The following is a 19,369-nucleotide window of genomic DNA, read 5'->3' on the forward strand; positions in this document are numbered from 1 at the left end:
CTTTCTTTCTTTCTTTCTTTCTTTCTTTCTTTCTTTCTTTCTTTCTTTCTTTCTTTCTTTCTTTCTTTCTTTCTTTCTTTCTCTCTCTCTCTCTCTCTCTCTCTCTCTCTCTTTCTTTCTTTCTTTCTTGTGTTTTCTTTCACGGCATGACTAATATGGAAAGATGTTTTGCTTTACTGCACATACATAACCTTTATCAAATTGCTTGCCTTCTCAAGGAGGGGGGAAGGGAGGTAAGGAGGGAGAAAATTTAGAACTCAGAATTTTAAAAAATGAAAGTTAAAATGTTTTTTACATGTAATTGGGGAAAAATAAAATATTAAATTAAAAATATATAAAAGACTAGAGATAGTTCTGAGAAACAATAAGGACATTCAAAAACATCACAGCTTCAAAGCAAACCTGACCCATTGTTAGGTAGTTAAGCTTTTTTTTCTTGTATATTTTCCAGGGCAATGGAATTGAACCAAGACTGAAATCAGGAGCAAAGGTGTGGAAGGTTCCCCATCCAAGCCCTAGCCTGACACAGCCAAAAGAATTTGGACAGCAGCTGGGAATGTGGGGTAAAAGGCTTTAAGCTAAATAAATGGCCCCAAGGAGTCTAAGTAGCCAGACAATGAGGAATAGCTGATTGGGGACAATGAGAAAAAGAAAAGGAGCAAAGGTGAGGGCTTCAGACTATGAGGGATAGAAGTAGATGATGATAAACTGGAGTGTAGAAGGACATCCAAGGAAATGAAACAAAAGAAGTATGGTATGGTCAAAGTGAGGAAGCCAAATGACAAATTAGCTTGGTCAGTCATGGGGATCAATACAAACAGCTGAAATTTAATTCAACAAAGATCTATTGACACCTACTGTATACTCAACAAGGGCTGTAGGATCACTTTTAGCCATGTCAACTGTGTTTTAAAAAAAATCAGATGTTTTCAAGGCCCTGTACCTTCAACAAAGTCAGGTCAATTGTTCCCAGGACAAATTAATGACCAGTCCAAAACCAATAGGTTATGAAGTTCTAGCTACGAGATGGCATGGTGAATACAGCACCGAACTTGGAGTCAAGAAAACCAGAATTCAAATTCAATCTTAGATATTTACTAGCTGTGTGACTCTCAACCTCAAATCTGTCTCAGTTTCCTCATCTGTAAAATGAGGATAAAAATGGCAACTACCTCCCAGGACTGTTATGAAGCTCAAATGAAATATTTGTAAAGCATTTTGCCACCTTAAAACACTATATACATTCTAGCTGTTATTATAATTGTTATCATCATCACCACCACCACCACCACCACCACCACCATCATCATCATCATCATCATCATCATCATCATCATCATCAAGTTTTACTTCTGTAATATCCCTCACATTAGTCCTCCTTCTCTAACTCCCATTGTCATTTCCCTAGTCCTGGCCCGAGTTACCATCGGCTTTACTATTATAAACTAAGAGGTCTCCCTTCATTCTCACCCTCTCTCCAACCTATGCCTTGCACCACTGCCATGCTGATTTTCCTTATGAGAAGTTCATGTCACTCCTGCTCAGAAATCTTTTGTGGTTCCTCATTGCTTATCAGGTAAAATTCAGAGTCCTTTGCCTGACATTCAAGACCCTCCCCAATATGGCCAACATCCTCTCATGCTATGCTTTCCTCTATTCTCTACATCAAAGCAAGACTGGAATATTTTGTGTCCTCTAAATGCACTCTGTGCTTTCCTCCTTTCATGCTTTTGATCGAGGCATACCCTCTTGTCTGCAGTCTTTCTTTATCTAATGAATGCCACCAATTCTTTAAAGCCCAAATCAAATTCACCTCCTTAATGGAGCATTCTCATTCACTCAGCAGGTATTGCTTTGCATGCATTCTACCAACTAGACAACAGTAAGCTCCATGAGGGCAGGGATCATGTCGGATGTAAACCTCCCAAGAAATGAAAACAACCTTTTGGGCAGTGTGCCAAGTACAATGTGCAATGTTTTACATTTCATTTAAAACAAACATACAAATAAACATAACAGCAGAAAGGAAAAATATAAGCAGAGTGGTAGACATCACTCCTCAATTCTTCAAATTCATTTCTCCTATTTTCCATTCCCCTGGGTTCAGAGCAACTCCAGGGTCTGTCTATAGAAAAAATATTTGGAATTCCACCCTAAAACACATGGCTCTGTATACACTAGTCATTTAATAAATGTTTGTCAAGATGTAGAGAAGCGTGTTATAGTACACTGTTAAAACAAAGCCCTTTCAGTTACCCTTACTCATATGTCCCTAATGAACACAGAAAACCTAAATGGTATGAATGTGATAGCTCCCTAGGTCTCAATCATTATAATATCCCACACAAACCACAGCAGTCCAACGGGAATAATGAAAAGGACACATCCAACAAAATAATCAGGGAACATGATTCATCACTATTCACACAGTCATCATTCAGTTCTCCCCAACAGCTTAGAAACCAATCCCACCCATTCTCATCCACCAGAAGAACCCAGCCACCCCTACAGTGACTCTCCCAGGAACAACCCAGCAGCAACGTGACATTGACACAACAGAATACTTGACATGAGTTATGACAACAAAGTCCAGACCAAAGCAACAGAGCTGTCCATCCAAACAGGAAGGAAGGTCCTTTTGGCTCCAACAAAACAAGAACTGAGTTCCCAAGTCAAGGAAACCCCAATGGCAAAGGGAGATCAGAGTCAAAGGTCTTTCACGAACCATTGCCGGGAACATACTACACATAAGGGATCATGTCAGATATAAACTTCCCAAATTGCCAAAGGCAACCAAGTCACCAGCACATCATACCAAGATTCAAGTTGCTAGGGATGCTCTAATATCCAGAATAACAGGCGGAGAAGCTCTTAGACTTGCTGATTCACTCTATCTTCAGGCAAGCATTCAAGACCAGAAGCTCCCTCCTCTTCTTCCCCTCCCCCTCCCAACTTTCTCCCCTAAAGAAACAGTGCAAGCAACTTACCCTGTTAGCACCACCACAAAATCCATTACGTTCCAGCCATTCCTTAGGTAAGAGCCTTTGTGGAAAGCAAACCCTAAGGCGATGATTTTAATTCCAGCCTCAAAACAAAAAATTCCAATGAAATATGGTTCTGTGTCATCCTGGGGTAGGGAGGAGAAAAGTCAGTCAGCAATAGCAGTAGTGGGAATTCCATAGAACTATTAAGCCTATAGAAGGTGGAACAAGCAGACAACCATGACCTCCTTTCCCATAACTCTCCACCCCAACACACACACACACACACACACACACACACACACACACACACATAGAATGTCCTATATAGAAATCTTCTCCCTGGGGACTCTTGCTGAAGACTAGAATGAATTAAAGCACAGTGAACTCTCCCCAGGAGAAAACCAAAAACACTGACTCTCCTCACTGGGGGATTCAACTCTGAATAACCAAATGGGTTTTAACAGGAATGAAATAGAACAGATGTCTCCACAATCTAAAACCAGTAGTCTTTTAGCAGGTTTGGTGACCAGATGGAGGCTGCTAATGAAGAAGGCAGGTATCACCCCTAATTAGGGCAGAAGCCATTCAGACATTTCTTCCCTTGGTGTCTCAATCTAAAAACACATGCATAGGTTTCCATGAAAGGTGGGAATGAAATATTCTAAGGGTTATAAGACAGATGGAATTTCTGGGCCAAGAGCCACCCTCTTTCTTGGGAAGGGAAGGGAAGGCAAGGGAAAGAAAGGAAGGGAAAGGAAGGGAAAGGGGAAAAGGAAGAGAAGAGAAAGAAAGGAAGGGAAGGGAAGGGAAGGGGGAAAAAAGGAAGGGAAAGGAAAGGAAAGGAAAGAAAAAGAAAGAAAGAGAATTCAGGGAGGAAGAAGGGAAGCAGAGAAGAACCACTCACCAGGCGTTCAGACATCGGCGTCTTGTCCTCATCAGGCAGGTGCTGCTCGAGAGCAAGTACAATGCAGTTTGCTATGATGGTGGCTAAAATCATGTATTCAAAGGGAGTTCTAGAGAGTTAAGGAAAATCCCACTGGCTCACTGAGGTAGAGGGTTATGTTCAGCTATGTGCATGCACCCTCTGGCCCAAGCATTTCAGAAGTCCCCCTGAAGGAATGGCCACAGCTACTCTGATTCATCTTAAGTCTCAGAAAATGGGAGTTTTTTGTGCTTTCCACACTTCCTACCTTATCGCCCCTTCCCTATACCCCTACCACCACATAAAGCTGCCAAAGCCATCTGTTTTACACTGTCTAAAGCAAATCCTTGCAAGGGCCCAGGAACAGAGCAGCTGATAACTTAAGAAAAATTGGAGAGATTCTTCCTTCTTCCCCTCCCTTTATTTTTTACCATGTTTCTTACAAAACTGGCCTTGGGTCTGTGTCGTAAACACACACACACACACACACACACACACACACACACACACATACACGTCACAAGAGAGCCTAGAAGTAAATTGACAGCCCCCAATTCCAAAAACAAATGCAAAAATCAGAAAAACCAAGACCTTTTGGGCCCTGAAATAAGACTGCACACCAAGGCCACACCAAAACCTCCTTTTAAGAGAAATACAATCACTGTTTTTCATAGCAAGGCCTGGACTGATGTCCCCTGAAGTCAGCAATTTGCCCAGTCAGCTTCTGATCAAACACAAAAAGAGATACTTTCTCTTTTTTCCATAAAAGTAGCCTGAGAATGCAAATGTCCTTTTTCTGAATGCTGCATTTTCCCCTAAGGAGCAGAGAGATATTCCTCCCTGAATCCTGTGTACCCATGAACATCAGTCTGTGCTGACAAGGCCTCCAGAGCATCCTGGCAACAGGCCCTCAAGGTCCTAAAGCTCTGCTTGGGATAATCTGTCCTCTTCATTTTAAGTTGGAATGGGCTCTGCTGGTCCTTGTTAGTGAATGCTAACATGTATGGTCAAAACTCAGACCCCTCCTGAGGTGACCCCAGCTCAAACAGGTTCAGGGAACAAGGGTTTGGAGATTACCAAGGAAGAGGCTCAGAATTCAACAAATTCAATTCAAAGAACACTGATTATGCACCTTTCCTATGCAAAGCCTTGCGCTCTGTTCTGGAAATGATGGATAGGAAGGGACAGAAGGAGTGCTTCAGGTCCAGTAACTAAGGTGCGAAGATGGTCTAATGTTCATGACTAGAAGGCCTGAACCAGGGTGGTGGCCATGGAAGCAGAGAGGTGACACCAGATGCCGGACAGGCTGGCTAGCTCCCATTACAAAAGAGGACACCCTCATCTTTCTGGCTTGGTGAGATTTTCACACAGGTCTCTCTGCCTCCAGTTTCTCCCCACTTATCCATCTATTCTTCATAGTTGGTCAATTTCATTTTCACACTAAATGCACAGGTGAGACCAGGTTCCTCCTCTGACCCAAAGCTTGCAGGGGATTCCTATTGCTTATATCAGGGATCGGCCAACTAGGGTCTGTGAGGCTGCTCATTTTTGTAAAAGATGTTTTGTCAAAACCACTCATAGCTCACCAGCTAGACAAAAATAGGCAGTGGGCCAGATGTGGCCCTTAGGGCCATAGCTTGCTGACCCCTGGCCTAGATGATAAAATACAAACTCCTTAGCCTGGCATTCCAGGCCCTACACAATCTGGCTCTGACCTACTTCTCCAAAATGATTATTCCACTCCCCTTCTTCGGCCTTTTTTTTTACATCTAGCCCAAATGGGCCATCAGCTGTTCCCTGCCCCTGCCCTGCTCTCTCCTACCTTTCTATACATCTATACAGGTTGTCCACCACTCCAGGGATACATGCCCTCGTCATCTTTTCCCTCAAAATGCCAAATCCTTCCTTATGCCTTCTCTGACTCCTATTTCCTGCCCCCTCTCCCCTCAAAGGTATCACTTCTGCTCATTTTTCCCTAGAACACTTTGATGGGGCCTCTTCTTTGTCTTTATCACATTCTACCTTGTACTATACTCAACTGTGAATCTGTTGTATCTTCTAACCTCCCATTAGAGTGCTGACTCTACAAAGAAGAAATGAAGAGAGGGAGGGGGGAGGGAGGAAGGAAGGAAGGAGGGAAGGAAATGAAGGAGGAAGAATGCAAGGAAGGAAAGGAGGGAGGGAAGGAGGAAGGAAAGAAGGAAGGGAGGGAGGAAACAAGCATTTATTAAGCACCTACTGTATTGCCAGGTACTGTACTAGGTGTTTTACAAATATTATTTCTTTTAATTCTCACAAGAACCCTGGGAAGTAGATGCTATTATTACCCCCATTGTACTGTTGAGGAAATGGAGGCAGAGGTTGAGTGACTTGCCCAGAGTCACACAGTAAGTGTTTCAGGCTGGATTTGAACTCAGATCTTCCTGACTCCAGGCCCAGTACTCTATCCACTACACCACCAGCTGAAGACAAGAGACTATACCATTTGTCATCCCCAGAATTCAGCACAGGGCCTTACACAGAATAAGTATTGAATAACTATTTGCTATTGCCATTGTCACCTCTGGGTCCTCCCAGGTCCTAGCATCCTAATTTGGAGAGATCAGCAAAGCCATTGGGAGAGGGTAAATTAATTACAGCATCATTCTCATGTGCAAAAGTGGTGTCATTTATTTTCAGGCAGTTGAGAAGGAAGGGTGACAATTCTTGCTGGTATAATCCTTTGGACTTCATTTCACCCCCAGGAACCTCATCATCCTGCAAGATCACTTCAGCTTTGGTCCTCCCACCTCCTTGATACCCTCTGCTTCTGGGACCCCTCTGAATGAAGGGTGGAGGGAGGAGCTCCTCTAGAACCTCTGTCTGAGGAGGGAGCTCAAGCCAGCCATCTCTTCACTTCCTACCTGGCTGACCTCCTTTGGACTTGCCATAATGCTGCTGAACAGAGTACTTCCTCCCTCCCTTTTCACCTCCCTTTAGTCTATCGTTTTCCTCTATTGGATTGTAAGCTCCTTGAGGACAAGGACTGTCTTTTTTCTGTATTTGTATCCCCAGTGCTTAGCACAGCACCTGGCATTTAGTAGGCGCTTAATATATGTTTACTGACTGATGGAATGGACTGGCTCCAAGTCTCTTTCCTTTAGGCAGTATTGGATTATCTGTGAAGAGAGAAACTGACCCAAGAAGCCTTCTGGGCATGAGGAAGGATGCAGATGCATTGTGCGGTGATCCCAGGGAGTTTTCCGTTACATGAACATTTGCTGTGTACTTCTCCACAGCCTGACTCACTGGGAAGGCAGCCAGGGGGGCAATTGTGTTTCTATGTCTCTCCTACAAAGCATCTCAAGTCCTGTGGTTGTTGTATTTGGTACCCACTCTGGAGACGGGGCGGGGGGGAGTCATCAATTCACTCAAAGGACGAGTCTCTGACAGTACAATAATTCAGATCCATCCCAGGCTACATAACCACAAAGGTAATTTATCTGAGACTCAACTGTTTCTCTAGAGGTATTTGGGGAGAGTCACAGATTGTAAACCAGAATTGGGCTGAGTATTTTGGAGGCCATACAGTAAATTGAAAAGAGCACTGGTCTTCAACTCAGGGGACATGGCTTCAAGTTCCAGAACCACTATATACTAGCCATATGAACTCAGGAAAAAAGAAAGGAAACAAACATTTATTAAACACCTACTATGTGCCAGACACTGTGCTAAATACATTACAAATACTGTCTCATTTGATCCTCACAACAACCCCAGGAGATAGGTTGCTATTACCCCCATTTTACAGTTGCCTATTTCCTGCTCCCTCTCCCCTCAAAGATATCGCTTATGCTCATTTTTTTTTCTATGAATCTTTCCTGAATAGGAAACTGAGGCAGAGGTAAATTTTTTTTAACTTCAGGTCTTCCTAATTCCAAGTCCAGTGCTCTACCCACCATACTACCTAGCTGATGTAAACAAGGTACTTAACTTCTCCGGGCCTCAGTTTCCTCATTTATAAAAATGAAGGGGCTGGACTATATCTCTAAGGTCCTTTCTGGCTCTAAATTCTATGATCACATATCACTTTGCTGTTGGGTAAGGGAAATGCTGATGCTTAGCCTCACTTAAAAAGGAAGAAAACAATGCCCTAAAAAGAAAGCCAAGGAATCGAATTTCAAATTGGAACTTAGGAGTACATCCAGCATTCTGCTCTTGGCCCGAATCGGACGACCACACTCCATTTCACTCTGAAGAAAATATCAGCCACACAGCATTTTTGGAAATCAGCAGCAGCAAGTCTTGCCTCTGATTGGCCACGCCTGGCTTCCTGCCTCCTGTGCGGGATCTATGCAGGCTTGTAATTAAGAGGACAGAGAACAAAGCTGGGGATGTTTCGTAAATATCCAGTGCTCCGTCACCCCACAAGCGCTGAGAGTGGAAATAAGGAAAAAACATTTACATACAAAGAAATGACTCCAAGCATATTTTTCCCCAATGCCTCTTGCTATGGTTTCTGATACCATTATTGGAGCCAGACCTCTCTTCCCCTCATCGCTGGCTGACTTATCCTCTTACAGGGTCCTACAGGGAAGTTAACTAGCTCTTCCTTTTACCGCCCTGGCCTCCCGCTCCCTATATCGTGTTGATGTGACTTTTTTAATAACAAATCTCCACCAGAGGCTTCAGGGGAGCAACAGCAACCTTCAACACCCCCTCTAGCTGAATAATTAGGGTTTAAACTGCCCAATGTCTTCCAGACCCAACAATGCCAGAGGCCCAAGGCCTCCCCTGGTATAAGGCAATGAAGCCTCAGTTAGTATGCAGGGAAAAGAGATTTTTGATTTCATTAGGAAATTCTTGTCAACAGTGTTTAGCTCAGTTTCTGGCACAGATTCATTATTTAATAAACTCTTTTTCTTTCATTTCATTAAACTATGTCAGCATCAACAATTAATCCACACTTACTATGTACCCCTTTTCATCCTACACACACACACACACACACACACACACACACACACACACACAAACAGAAGGAGACTATATTAACTTTAGACTCATTTGACAGAGGTAGAAACAAGCAATGATAGGGAAAAGGACCACCCATAGTCAGCCAGAAAGAGAAATGAGAATAATACCAGAACTTCAGATCTAAATCATCAATCACAAGCATATGCCTTGATCTCACCTTCACCCTAGAAGAGGAACCCAAGAGGGCTCAACTCTAACCTTCCAGCCTAGACATCAAGCAGTCTTGCCAAAGAGAAGGAAGAAGGGATTAAGGAAATGATGCGCCTAATGGAGCAAATAGAAATCGTTTTGGAAACTAGCAAATATGCTAAGAAAAATGACCAACCAGATGTGGCAAAATCAATTTAAGTCTGATATGTGTGAAAGTGTTTCCCGGGAGCTACCCCCCCATCCACCTTTTGCATCATACCATGCCACTATATATATATAGAATCACATAATCTGAGTTGGAAGGGTTCTCAGAGGCCATCTAGCTTATAGGATCATAAATCTAGACTTGCACAGGACAGAGACACTCTAGTACAACCCCCTCATTTTACAAATGAGGAAACTGAGGCTCAGAGAAGTTATGTAATTTGCCTAAAGTCACACAGATAGTAAGTCTCAGAAAGGGAAGTTGAGTTCAGCTATCCTCCCTGTGATATGCCAAGCAAATTGTCATCCAGATTGCTCAAGCCAATTTCTACTGAAGGAGGACTCACTCCCTCCTTAGGCTTTCTAATCCACTTTGGGCTAGCTCCAGTTATTAGGAAAAATTTCCTAACACTAAGCCTAAGTCTGCCTTTCTGCAATTTCTAACCATCCTGCCCAAGGAGAGTAAGTCAAGTCTGTCTTCCATATGAAAGCCCTTTCCACACTTGAAAAGTGTCCTCATGTCCTTCTTCAGTCTTTTCTTCCCCAAACGAAGCATCCTTTGTTCCTTTAAATCACACCATGGCACAGTTCTGTCATTATCCTCGTCAACTTCCCCTGGGCAGACTTCTTATTGTCACTGTCCTTCCTAAAATGTGGCACCCACAACGGAACAGGATTCTCCCCAAGGGCAAAGTACGAAAGGACCACCACCTGTTTTGTTCTAGACACACTGTGACTCCCATCTTTACTGTGACTAATATTGTTAACATTCTTTAGTTGTCTTGCAGCATTGTTGGCTCACCCTGAGCTTTCAGTTTACTGAAACACTTAGATCTTTTTCTTTTTTTTTAAACACAGAGACTTTTTTATTCTTTGTTTTTCAGTTTCAAATTTTCTCTTTCCTTCCCCCTTCCCCACTATTGAGAAGGCAAGAAAAACAAAACCTATCACATGTGAAATATGTAGTTATGAAAAATAAATTTCTGCATTAACTATGTTCCAAAAAAGCAAGCAAAGGACACAAACAAAAAAAAAGCAAGAGAAGAAAAAATGCTTCAATCTGAACCCTGAATCCATCAATTCTCTACCTGGAGGTAAACAGTATATTTCATCATGAGTCCTTTGGGATTGTGGTACGTCACTGTGTTAACCCATCATAGAGTTCATAAATTAGTAAATCTTCCACAGTTGATTATCTTTACAATATTGCTGTTATTGTGTAGAATGGTTTCCTGATTCTGCTTACTTCACTTTGCATCTGTTCATACAAGTCTTCCTAGATTTTTGTGTAACCATTCCTTTTATCATAGTATTCCATCACATTCATATACCATAACTTGCTCAGCCATTACCCAATTGATTGGCAACATCTCAGTTTCCAATTCTTTGACACCACAGAAAGAGCTGCTATAAATGTTTTTGTACATATGAGTCTTTTTTTCTCTTTCTTTGACCTCTTTGGGGTATAAACCTAGCATCAATATTGCTACATATGTACAGTTTAATAGCTTCTGGGATATTGTTCCAAAGTGTTTCCAGAATGATTGAACTAATTCACAGCTCTGCCAACAATGTCTTAGTGTACTTGTTTTCCCACATCCCCTCCAGTATTTGTCATTTTCCTTTTTTGTAATCTTAGCCAATATTATGGGTGTAAGATGATACTTCAGAGTTGTTTTAATTTGCATGTCTCTAATTATTGGTAATTTAGAGCATCTTTTCATATAGTTACTGATAACTTTGATTTCTTCCTCTGAAAACTCTCTACTCATATCCTTTGACAATTTATCAATTGGGAAATGATTCTTCTTGTAGATCTGGCTCAGTTTCATATATACTTTAGAAATAAAACCTTTATCAGAGAAATCTGTGACAAAGATTCTGCACCCCCCCCGCTTTCCTGCTTTTCTTCTCTTCATAGCTGCTTTGAATTTATTTATTAAAAAAACATAATTTTAGGTAATCAAAATTGTCCATTTTACCTCCTTTGAATATCTCTATTTCTGGTTTGGTCCTAAACTCTTCCCCTATCTGTTGATCTGATGGATAATTTCTTCCTTGCTCCCCAAATTTGCTAATATCACCCTTTTGAACCCATTTTGGTATATAGTATGAGATGTTAGTATATGCCTACTTTCTGCTAGACTACTTTCCAGTTTTCCCAACAGTTTTTGTCAAATAGTGAATTTTTGCCATAGTAGCTGAAATCTTTGGATTTATCAAATTCCAGCTTACTGTGTTCATTTGCTTCTATATGTTGTATACTTAATCCGTTCCACTTATCAACCTGTCTATTTCTTACCCAGTACCAAATTGTTTCAACAATTACAGCTCTGTAGTATAGTTTGAGATCTGGTACTACTAGGCCCCCTTCTTTCCCACTTTTTTTCATTGATTCCCTTATTATTCTTGACTTTTTATTTCTTCAGATGAATTTTGTTATTATTTTTTTCCAGCTCTATAAAGTAGCCCTTTGGTAGTTTGATTGGTATGGCATGGTTTAAATAAATTAATTTAGGTCAGATTTTCACTTTTTTTTATATTGATTTGGCCTATCCATGAGCAATAAATATTTCTCCAGTTATTCAGACCTGTCTTTATTTGCAAGAAGGACATTTTATAATTGTGTTCATATAGTTCTTATGTGCATCTTGGCAGGCAGATTCTCAGGTATTTTACACTGTCTATTATATAAACTGAATTTTTCTTTCTCTCTTCCTGCTGGATTTTTTTGGTAATATAGAGAAATGTAGATGATGTGTGGGGGTTTATGTTATATCCTGCAACTTTACTAAAGGTGTTAATTGTTTCAATTCATTTTTTTAGCTAACTCTCTAGGGTTCTCTAAGTAAATCACCTTATCATACGCAAAAAGTGATAGTTCTGTTTCCTCTTTGCCTATACTTATTCCTTCAACTGCTTTTTTTGGTGTTATTTCTATAGCTAGTATTTCTAGTACAATATCAAATAGTAATGGTGATCATAGGCATCCTTGCTTCACCCTTGCTCTTATTAGAAAAGTTTCTAGCTTATCTCCATTATAGCTAATATTTGCTCTTGGTTTTCGACAGATACTATTTATCATTTTAAAGAAAACTCCATATATTCCCCAGCTTTCTAATTTTTTTTAAGCAGGAATGGGTACAGTATTTTGTAAAAAAAACAAAAAACAAAAAACAAAAACTTTTTTCCTGCATTTATTGAAATAATCACATGATTTTTGTTGTTTTTGTTATTGATCTGGTCAATTATGCTTATAGTTTCCCAAATTTTGAACCAATCCTGAATTCCTATTTATATAAAATTAGATTATAGTGCATCTATGTAATTTATTACTATACTCTCCTTGCTAGCATTTAAAATTTTTGCATCAATATTCATTAGGGAAATTGGTCTATAATTTTCTTCTTCTGTTTTGACTCTTCCTAGCTTATCAAGGAGGACCTTGATAATGGCTTCAAGATATCATATGGCATTAAGACATATGTTTATCATAGAAGGAATTTTGTAGGATTCCTTCTTTACCTTTTTTTTTTTCAAACAGTTTATGTAGCACTGGAATTAATTGTTCTTTAAATGTTTGGTAGAATTTGCTTGTAATTCCATCTGTTCCTGGGTTTTGTTTTGTTTTTTCCATTAAGGAGCTCTTTTATGGCTTGTTCAATTTCTTTTTGTAAGACAGGATTATTTCAGTATTCTATTTCCTGTTCTGTTAATCTGGATCATTTATGTTTTTGCAAATATTCATCCATTTCATTTAGATTGTCAGTTGGGCAAAATAATTGTTTTTATTTCTTCTTCATTTAGCTATGATCTATCTTTTTTTCATTTTTGATAATCTTTAGTTGGTTTTCTTCTTTCTTTTTAAAAATCAAATTAGCCAGTGGTTTATCAGATCTCTTCCCATAGGAACTGTTACCTAACCATGCTTTTTTCACATTGTACTCATGACAGTTCATTGCTTGAACCCAAGCAGACAGAATACTAGACCTGATGTCAGGAAAGACCTGTATTCAGATCCCAATTTTAATACTTATTAGCCTCATGACTATGGGTGACTTAAGCTCTCAGTTTACTCATCTGTAAAGTAGGGACAATCACACTCTAGTACCTAACTCCCAGAGTTGTGAGGATCAAATGAGACAATAATTGTAAAGCACTTAGCACACATTCATATAGTAAACACTACATAAATATTATTCTAAAGCACTTTGCAAACTTTAAATTTCTATATAAATGTTAGTTATTATTACTCAACAACAACAACAATAATGGTAATGATAAATAATCCCTTTAAACTTAACTGTTTTGGGTTTGGTCCATGGTTCTATATCGGGAGCGGCTTGCGCTCCCCCGAAATGGCTCTGAGATGCAGTGAAAGAAAAGACACGGTTCAGGCGGGATGCAAGCGAGCAATCTGTTTATTCATCTGACGGTTAGGGTTTATATAGAGCCTTAATACAAAACTACATTGTTTCAAAGAATCATTTCCATGGGACAATCTTTCTATGCTAGCCCTAGTATGTGACTTCTAGCATACACTCCTGCTTGATATTAGGGTGTACATGGCAAGAAGCTGTTAACCTTGTTGCAAGAACTTGTTAGCCTTGTTCCTGGTGACGTGGGTGTGTTCCTGCTTTCTCAGGCTTTGTGTTTCCAATTGTGTTCCCAATTCTAGGGACTCTTTATCTACAAGTACAGCATGTTTTCAGGGTCATGGAGAGCCGGCTATAGTTGATTATGAGCACATTCACACGGGAACAGGATTCAATTAAGAAGTTGCCTGGACTTAGGAACGCACTCCATCTCTCGGTCCTCAACAGTTCTATCCTGTCAAGTTCTTGTGCGTCCTGACTCTGACATCTAACAAAGTTAGCTAGCAATGTGGAACTTGGAGATCGGGAGACCAATTAGGTAGGAAGTTAAGGTGATAATCCAGATGAGAGGTGATTAGAGTCCAAAGTAAGGTAGAGGCTATGTGAGTACAGAGAAGGGCAACAGATTGTGAGATGTGGATTAATCAATAAGATTTTCAACTAATTGGATATGGGAGGTGTGAAGGAGAGAGAAAACTTAAGGATGACTCTTGAGGTTATGAATCTAGATGGTTGGAAAGATGTGGGTACTCAACCAATAAAGAGGAAAGTCTGGAGGAGGGAAAAGTTTGTATACACTGAATTTCAGATGGGACATTTAGATATGGGACTGGAGTTTCAGAGAGATGTTAAGTTTGGAAATACACACACATACATGTGTGTGTGTATGCATCCACATACACATGTATATGTATAAGTTTACAAGTTATCTGCAGAGAAATGATCATTGAACTCATGAGAACTGATGATTATCACCAAGGGAAAACGTATAAAGAAGAGAGGACCCAGGACAAAATTTTGGGGGGGGGTTGTCTATACTTAATGGGGCTGCGGCAGTATGATGATCTAGAAATGAAGACTAAATGGTTAGATAGGTAGGGGAGAACCAAGAGAGAACAATGTTCATGACACAAAGGGGAAAGTGATTGCCCAGGAGAGGGAATGGTTGTGTGTCCAAAGCTGCATGCTGTCCTTCCCTCTCAACACCCTGCCTTACCCCCAGTTTTCCAGCTCTGGAATCATAATCACACCAATGCTGCACTTGTTTCTAGAATGCATCAATCTATATGACACCACTCACCAAAATACTCCTTCCTGGTCACTATTTTCCTACATGGCCACCTTATTTGAATATAAGCTCTTTGAGGGCAGACTTTTTTATATTTCTATGCTCAATACTTTGCACATAAAAAGTACTTAATGAAGTTTTTTTATCCATTCTTTCTTAATTGTTAGATATAACAATTAAGAGATTATTAATAACTAGGTAGCCAAAGAGAAAGCAGTTTCAGTGGAGTGGTGGAGTCATAAGTAATACTGTGTGGGGGAGGTCAGGAAATGGAGACAATAAACTTGCTAGGAGTTTGGCTATACAAGAGAGAAAAGCTAATTTGACTGTATTTTAAAAGACAGCATAGTCAAATTGAAGAGTTTTGTTTTTTTTTTAAGGAAGACCTCAGCATGTCTGAAGGGGCAGGCAAGAAGCCAGTGGATAAGAAGAGGAAAGAGAGGGGTGATAAAGGGGGCAAGCTTCTTGATTAGATGGGCAGGAACAGGACCAAAAGCACAAATAGAAGGGTTAGCCTTGGTAAGAAGAGAGACAACTTCTTCATCAGAGACTAGAGCATAGGAGGAGAGACTGGGATATGGTGAAGAGAGATCTTGAAGATGGGGTGCAGGCGAGAAGAGGGAGTTGATTCACTCATTCATCAAATATTTAGTAGCACATATTTGTACTAGGCACCATACTGGGTACTAAGGATAAAGGACAAAAACAAAACACCTCAGACCTTAAGGAACTTATATTCTTGTGGAGAAAAGCCAGCATAATCACAGATAAGCAAATGCAAAATATATTCCAGAAATGGTGAGATGTGGAGTGGAGTAGGGGTCAAAAACAAGAATAGGTTCATGGAGAAAGTGGCAGTTGAAACTCAGCCTTGAAGGAAACTAGATAATACGAAACCTCTGGAGCTTTTTGAGCAAGGGAGTAAAATGGTCAGACATAAGCTTCAGGAATGATTCTTTGGCAGGTGTGCAGAGAATGGATTGGACAGAAGAAACACTGGAAACAAGGAGCCAAAGCAAGAGACTGCCACAATCATCCCGATGAGAGGTGATAAGGGCTTGAAATGTGGTTGCTATGTAAATGGAGAGATAAGGATGGATTCAAGAGATGTCATGAAGGTAAAATCAATAAGACTTGGTGGTGTCTGCTGGCTATGTGGGGTGAGGGAAAGTCAGGTCCTGAGGATAACTATGAAGTTAAAAACCTGGGTGACTAGAAATGTGGAAGTGGACACAACAGACATAAGATTAGGCTAGGGGCAGCTAGGTGGCACAGTGGATAGAGCACCGGCCCTGAAGTCAGGAGGAGTTGAGTTCAAATCCAGTGACCCTGGGCAAGTCACTTAACCCCAATTGCCTAAAAAAAAATTAAAAAAAAAACATAAATAAGATTAGGGAATTGGGGAGGGGCAATCTGAGAGGGGAAGACAACATGTTCTGTTTGGGGATTGTTGAACTTAACATAGCTATAGGACATCGCAGTGAAAATGTCCAAAAGGGAAGGGGAGCTCAGGCAAAAGACTGTGACTGTGGACCTTGGTGTCATCTGAACAGAGATGTCAATTGACCCTATGGCAACAGAGAGGGTGTAGAGAGAAAGAGCCCAAAACGGAGCCCTGGGGAAGATACATGTACACATGAATATAGGATGATGATTCCACAAAGGAGTGGCTGGATGGGTAAGATGAGAGCCAGGAGAGAGATGTGTCACCAGAATCCAGGTGGTCAACAGCAGCAGAAGAGTCAGAAAGGACTTGGGAAGAGGCCATCAGATTTAGCAATTAGATTGCTGGTAATCTTAGAGAGTACAATCTTAGTTGAGTGAGTTGGTATAAAACCAGATTGCAAGGGATTGAGAAGTGAGGGAGAGGAGGGGAAGGGGAAGCAAGGAGCCAGAATTTTCTAGGAATTTTGCTGTGAAAGGAAAGAAAGCTATAAAATGAGAGCTTGAGGGACAGTCAGATCAAATGAAAATTTTTGAAGCACAGAGGAGACCTCAACGTATTTGTAAGCAGCAGAAAAGAGTTAGTAGCCAGAAGAGGATTGAAAATTAGAGGAGAATGAATGATGACTGCAAGAGCAATCTGCTTGAAGATCCTGGAAGGGATGGGACTTGAGACTTAGGTGGAAGGGCTGACCTTAGAGAGAAGAGCCACATCTTCATCAGAAACTGGAGCAAAGGAGATGAGAGGGGACAGAAGGCCTCTATCATGTGAGCAAAGTAGAAGACAAGGTCTTCTACTGAGAAGAAGGAGGAGAAAGATGGCATAGAAAGCCTCAGGGGAGAGAAAGGTTAAAAAGTGGTACTGTGATCTAGAGCCAATCAGGGAAGAATAAAAGATTGTCATGCAACAATGAGGGTCTGATTGGGATAAAATTAGACAAAATAAATTTGTAATGAAACGAGGTAAGTCTATTGCGATGCTTTTCCTTCATGAAGCCAAGTAGTAATCACCATTTTCCTTCCTAAATTTTCAAAAACCATCTCTTGAATGTGTTCTAGAATTTTCCCAGAGATCAGTCAAGTTCATTAGCTTGTGGTTTACAGATGTCACTCTTTTCTTTTTTTTTTCAATAGGATAAATGTGAATGCGTGTGAATTTTGGAGGAGATAGAAAAAGAAAGACACACAAGATCCCATAGAGCTAGAAGGGAAAGTAGAGGTGATTTAGAGCAATCTGAATGGGAATCTTCTCTATAACACAAAATTACCAATTTATACAAAGTAGTCATCCACTCAACCCAGTAACCCTGACCTTAACTATTGACTGAATGGCCAGGAACACTTGGAAGAGAGATGAATCTCATTTCAATTAGAAAAAAAAACTCTGACAAGTGGTCGTCTAGCTCAGGCTTCTACCTTCTAAGGCTATTCATTCTACTTTTAGACAGTTCTCACTTTTAGACAGCATGGTGTGGTATAAACAGCATTGGATTCAGATGATGTGGTTTTGAATCTCAACTCTGCTATGTATCACTGGTGACTCTGCCTCTTTGGAATTCAGTTTCCTCATCTGTAAAATGAGAAATTTGGGCTAAGTGATTTCTAAGGTCTTTTGAGCTCTAAGTCTTTATATCAAATGAAACCTGCCTTGGCAGCTTCTACCCACTGCTTCTATGCATGCCCTCTGGGGTGAAGCAGAAAGTTCATCCTTCAAAAAGCTGGTGATGGTGCAGCATGGGAACATAAGATGGAGCCATTATGCAATTTGTCTCTTTCCAGGCCCCATGAGCATCCAAGAATTAGGTAAGCACAAAGAATGGCCAGGAATATTTGCAGTGGGGTGGGTAACCTCATTAGAGAAAGAAATGCTAAAGACAGCAAGTAGAGACCAAGATTGGAATTAGGAACGACATAGATCAGAGGAAGTAAAAGCAGCTAAGCATTCTCTAGCCTTACTCAGATTCTGTCCTAACCCTGAGGTAGGAGCCGGATATAATGGGTGCCTCCTTGGATGCTGATAAAAGGAGCCAGTTACAGGGCCTTTCCTGTGAACTGATTGGTTTGTTGGAAATCCACTGATGTCAGCACAATCTAGGAATACATCAGGCAGCAGAGGAGCATAAAAAGAAAGGAGATGAGAGGCTCTGAAGTGAAGAAGGAAAGCTGGCTTCTGAAACACATGAATGTAAAGGGAAACAGAGACCCATCATCCAGGCGTGTGCAGCTAAAAATGGCTCCATCCATAAATAGAGTCATCAATAGGTATAGATGGGCCTGAAGCTAGACACAGAGGTAAAGCAAGTAACATGAGGAATGAGGGCTGAAAATGACCAACTGCTTGTTGGAGGGGAAGATGGGCTGACTCTGCTAATAGAATCACTTTCTTATATTAAGTGAAATCAATTCACTTAAAATGACTTTGCTCCCATTTCCCCAAGTTCATGTTCTCCTACAGCATTCAGGAAACTGGTCCTTTTCCATGCACAAACTTCTTTCTGTCCATCTTATCTTTCCTTCTTCCTACTTCCCACCTCCTCCACCAAGAAAATACAATCTGGCCTGTTAGCTAGTCAGTCCATTCTTCCACTTGGGTGCTGGGGCCTTTCCAGGATGGGGGGGCTGAGTTGAGGAGGAGTTGGGATGCTGCCTGGTCTGCATATACAAAGGAAAGAGATAAGGGGCCTAAATTTGTCAGGAGGAAGTGACAAGATTTTATTTTCAAGAAAGTTATCTGCATCAGGACTGGCAAGAGAAATGTTACTGAGGAATTGTGTCTTGCTTCTAATTCTAATTTGAGTTAAGATATATTTCCTTTAAGGCTCAGCTCAAGTGCCAATCCTCCTATATGAGGGCTTTCCATTCCACTAGTTATCAGTGACTTTTCCAATCCCATAAACAATATTACTTTGTGTTTATCTGTGCACATGTTGTTTTCTCCTTACCCTCTCCCTCCACCACCCCCCACCCAACCCCCAAGAAGATAAGT

Source organism: Vombatus ursinus, unplaced genomic scaffold (assembly GCF_900497805.2).
Source record: "Vombatus ursinus unplaced genomic scaffold, bare-nosed wombat genome assembly UNPS02009173.1, whole genome shotgun sequence".
In the NCBI taxonomy this organism is placed as follows: domain Eukaryota; kingdom Metazoa; phylum Chordata; class Mammalia; order Diprotodontia; family Vombatidae; genus Vombatus; species Vombatus ursinus.